This window comes from Triticum aestivum, chromosome 7D (assembly GCF_018294505.1).
Source record: "Triticum aestivum cultivar Chinese Spring chromosome 7D, IWGSC CS RefSeq v2.1, whole genome shotgun sequence".
NCBI classification, from domain to species: Eukaryota; Viridiplantae; Streptophyta; class Magnoliopsida; order Poales; family Poaceae; genus Triticum; species Triticum aestivum.
The window spans coordinates 134431414-134436586 of NC_057814.1; positions in this window are offsets into that span (position 1 = coordinate 134431414).

Here is a 5173-nt window from a genome sequence, read left to right on the forward strand (position 1 = left end):
CTCTCTTTTGGGGAAATGTAGTCTAGTGCCTCCTTGAGCCATAGTAGTCCGCTACAGCCCGGATCACCGGAGTCCTGCTAGCCCAGCACTACTGCTCTGGACACTTGACTGGCCGGCATGTGTTTCATATCGTTCCTGTGTCTGTCCCTTCAGGGAAATGTCACGCGGTGACATCCGGAGTCCTGCCTAGCCTGCTACAGCCCGGGTTCCCGGAGTCCTGTTAGCCCAGTGCTACAGCCCGGATTCGCACGCTGCTGACCGACACGTTCGATGTTGATTCATGTATGCCTGTCCCCATACGTTAGTGCCACTTTGGGTTCACGACTAGCCATGTCGGCCCGGGTTCCCTGTCATATGGATGCTAGCGACATTGTCATATACGCGAGCCAAAAGGCGCAAACGGTCCCGGGCCATGGTAGGGCGACACCCGTGGGAGTACCGTGCGTGAGGCCGCAAAGTGATATGAGGTGTTATAGGCTAGATCGGTGTGACTTGGAATCGGGGTCCCGACAGCTTTATATGAGGATTTTGATCCATATGAAGAATTTGATCCATGTGAGGAATTTTGTCCATATGAGGACTTGGATCCATATGAAGAATTTGGTCCATATGAAGAATTTGATCTAGGGTTCCTATTCTTCACAGGTGGTGTCATGATGACATTCAGCTGAAGACTTTCAAGGCACCTTTTGGGAACCCAAATTTTCTTCATAGGGGGACCATTCCTGCAGTTAGTGCCAACATATCTAGCAAATACTTCACCATTCAGATTTTTGAACAGTTTATAGTTGGAGTCAAATGACTCATTAGAAGAATGTGAAGATTCACATGTAAAGCCAGATAAAGTGGATGGATCTACGGGAGGTCCTATCGCAGCAACCCATGAGGTTTTGGGATACCGCTCAGGTTTCCAGTAGGTCCCATCAGCATTGAGTTTCCTCTCAAAGGCAATGCCCTCTTTGCTAGGGTTCCTGTTGAGGATCTACTTTTTAAGCACATCACAGAGATCTTGATGCCCTTTGAGGCTTTTGTACATGCCTGTCACATACAATTCCTTCAACCCTGCATTGTCAGTGATACTAGTGGTATCCTCAGACGAGGAATTTGTGATAACAGGCATAGTTGAGGAATTTGCAGCAATGAAGCATTTGAACTTCCAGGTGAAGAATTAGCAGATTCATGTTCAATGCATTTCAAACATGGTGGAATGAATTCATCCTGAGCGGAACTGGTCTGTTGAGCAAGTAATGAATCACGTTCCTTCTGAAGATCTTCATAACTCATCCTTAGCTTCTCAAGATCTTGCTTTCTTTGAAGAAATTCATAATAAAGCTTCTCATTATTAGCTAAGAGAGTGTTATGATGACTTTGAAGGTTGTAAAACATAGACTGAAGTCACTGAAGACCATCAGTCAAAGTTTGAGTCTGATCCATTTCTTCACCCAACATATCATTGCTTTCATCTAGCATGTTTTGAACCTTTTCCAAAGCTTTTTGTTGTATAGTGGCAAGAGAAGCAAACTTGGTATAGTTGAGTCCAAATTCATCATCGCTAGACTCAGATAAGAAACATTCGGTTACCTTGGCACCTTTTGCCATGAGGCATGGTGCAGAGGATGATGGTTCAGGGTCGAAAGGGATCATGATGAGTTCGATGACCTTCATAGACATCAGAGATTCGGTCCCAGATAAGCTTCGCATGGCAGGGATGTATAATAATCCTAAACTGATTTCAGTATAATCAGGAGCAGACGATGTCCTTCGCCATGATGTCAAGTCGAGTGTACTTGTGAATATCACCAGCCTCCGCCATCTTGCAAAGATTAGTAACACCAATCTCAGTGACGGTCCACAGCTCGCTGTTCATCGCCATGAGGCGCTTCTTCATCATGGCCTTCCACTTGGGATAATCATGACCGTCAAAGATGGGGCATGTCACTTTCTTCATTCCTGCGGTCGACATAGCTAAAACTCCATGCGGTTAAACAAAAATGACAAAAAAAAGGGAGTACCTTACTTTGATACCAATTGAAAGTGCGTTATATCGACTAGAGGGGGGTGAATAGGCGATTTTTACAAATTCGTCATTGAGGAATTTTAGGGTGAGGAAATTCCTAAGCAACCAGCTACTTAGCAGTAGAATAGGTACTCAGATGCATGCAAAACATAACAGTAGCACAGTCATCATGATGAAATGAAAGCACACACAGAGTACAAGTAGCGTGTAAACAGGATAAGCAGGCTGAAGAAAAACTGACTCAAGAATTAGGATTGAGGAAATTGAGAAAGTCTTCTGTCAAAGTCTTCAAACAGTAACGATCAAGTACTTCAACACAGAAATGAGGAAATGGAATAGTTGAGGAAATAGAACCAGTAGCTTGGTGAAGACGATGATTTCGTAGACCATTTCCAACTATTGTGACAGTCGTATGTCTGGTTGGAGCGGCTAGGTATTGAAACCTGAGGGCACACAGTCCCAAACACATATTCATCACCGTATTCTCCTTGAGCTAAGGTCATACAGACCTCACCCAATCACTCATGGTAAGTCTTCAGGTGACTTCCAAACCTTCACAGACACGGTCACTCGGCGATCCACAATTTCCTCTTGGATGCTCTAGACCATGACGCCTAACCGTCTGGTGGATGCACAGTCCTCAAAGGTAACAAGCATCGGTTCCACACAGGAAAGATCTCTTCAGTGATGCTCAATCACTTTTGGTTTGTAGGTGTTTGGTTTGGGTTTTGGGTTTTTCCTCACCTGATGATTTTTGCTCAAAGTCCTCAGAGGATGGGATGATCTCAATAACAAGTGTCACTTTCTCTCGGAGCAGCCAACCAACTAGTGGTTGTAGGGGGCGACTATTTATAGCCTAGGGAGCAACCCGACATGATAAGACATAAATGCCCTTCAATGATATGACCGTTAGGTGGGTAGATATTTTGGGATAGATGGCGCATAGCACAGCAACGGTCGGATATTTGAGTATCAAATTCCTCCGGGCTATCATGTTCCTCACTTGTAGGCAATCCACACCGGCGAATTCATAACTCCTCAGTCAGAACAAATTCCTCAAAGACCAGAAGATCTTCGTCTCCGTCACTGAAGAAATTGACTAAGATGTATGATATTTCCAATAGCTTCACTCGAAAGGATTGGGTAGGTGCTGGATTTTGAGATCAGCATCACTTGGAAACTTTTCCTTAGTTTTACCTCGACCCCCTTTAACAGTACGGTGTTTCCTATGACTCAAGAAAGAGAAAATGGAACTACAAAAACATAAGTCTTCACGCTTCATAATCCTCGCATGAATATCAAGTCTTCAAGGTCACACCAATTTCTTCACTTTCAAAGTCCTCAAGAAACCCAAAGTCTTCACCTGAAGACATTCATTTTTAGGGGTCGACTTTCCTCATAAATATCAAACTCCTCAAAGACTTATAGACCTGTGTACGGTCACAAACTCATTAGTCCCTTAACCGATAAGTCTTCAATACACCAAAATCACTAAGGGGCACTAGATGCACTTACACTTTGAGTTTCACGCCACATTTGTTTCATAGAGATAAGAGAAAGGAAATTTTAGTGGTCATGCATGCATCTTTTTGTGCTAGCACTCCTATATAAGGGTTGCCCAGTAGCTTCCCGCGGACAAGCGCAAGTGGTGGAAGAGGAAGGAGAAGGGAAGCGGGCTGTGGAGTACGCCAGTTGCAGCACGAGCTCCAAGGAACGTTCGTCCCAAACAATGCATAGTTGTCGGTATAGTCCAGCGGAGTATGGATTGGCCTTTAGGTTGCGTGTGGATGAAATGTCTGCAACATGCAGGCTGCAGTTCGACAGCCTACCGCTCCGCTTCGCATGGTTTGGTCACGCAAGATTTGCCTGCACGCATGTCACACACGTACTTGTCGAAGGCGTGCTCGAAAAAGGGCGACCGGCTCAGCTAGTCCGCATTGGTCCATGCGCCCAAAAAACAACTAACCCTAGTTGCTGTAAATGTCATGCGTGCTTTAATTCCGGGCTAGTGGATGGACGTGAACGTGCCTTACAACGAACTGCCCGCCAGCTCCCTAATCTCTATCTCTACTCTTATACTATTAATAATAGATCTATCTATCTCTATCTCTCTTCTACTACTTCTACTACTCTACCACTCTTATAAAAAATAGAGTTGGTGATGATGGTGTGCCTGCCGTCCTGCAATATAGGCCGTCCGATTTATATCTGACAGATAGAAAGAAAACTATGGAAATTTTGCAAAAAGATACCCACACCCCTCTCCACATTTGCAAATAAGGCCTTCCCTCGTTCATCCTTTTCTCTCACAAGATAAACTACTCATATGAATGCATTTTGATGTTACCTTGGACCTTGCGGGTCTCTCCAGCGCGGCGTGGCCGTAGTTGCAAGTTGACGCCCCTTGAGATGCCGATGTTGAGGGGCACTCGGATTTTGGCCGATGAGTAGGTAAGTGGTGAGTTTGATCATGTAGTAAATGCATTCTAAAGACTACTACCGTGTCCATTTCCTAATTCCCCCGCTGCCCACTAGTTCACAGGTTACGCTTCATGCCAGTGGAGATTGGCTTGCATATGTGCGGGAGGGTACCAACATCAATTTTCACAACATTTAGAATGGTGACACCATTCACATAGAACCTTGTCCAACATTGTGATCAACCATGCAACGGGCCACCGCCTGAATTGGTACGATGGAACCACTGTGAGATTGAAGAAGATAGCAATCCCGGAAGCCCCGATAAGGTCGTCCACCAACCAAAATTACACTCTCATCACGCTGTTCGACATCGCCACGAACGCTGCACATGGCGTTCAAAGGTGGACCATGCTGTCTGCGCCCGATTTGTTGCCGTACAAGTACGAAGACTCTATGCTCCTTTCTAACCGCATCTTCACGGTGAAAAACTAGGGGACCTGTTTCATATTGTAAGTTTCATAAGTTTTCATTTTTTTCATTTCTGAAGTTTCAAATTCGAATTTAGACCTCCCCATCACATGTTGAGATTACAATGCCCATTAAATCGTTGCGTGGATGTACTAGTTTTTTATTGGTCATTTATATTGGTCACGCATGCATGCATTGTAAGTACTACATCCTTCCATCTATATAGGGCCTAATGCATTTTTCAAGGGTAACTTTGCCAAATGTTAG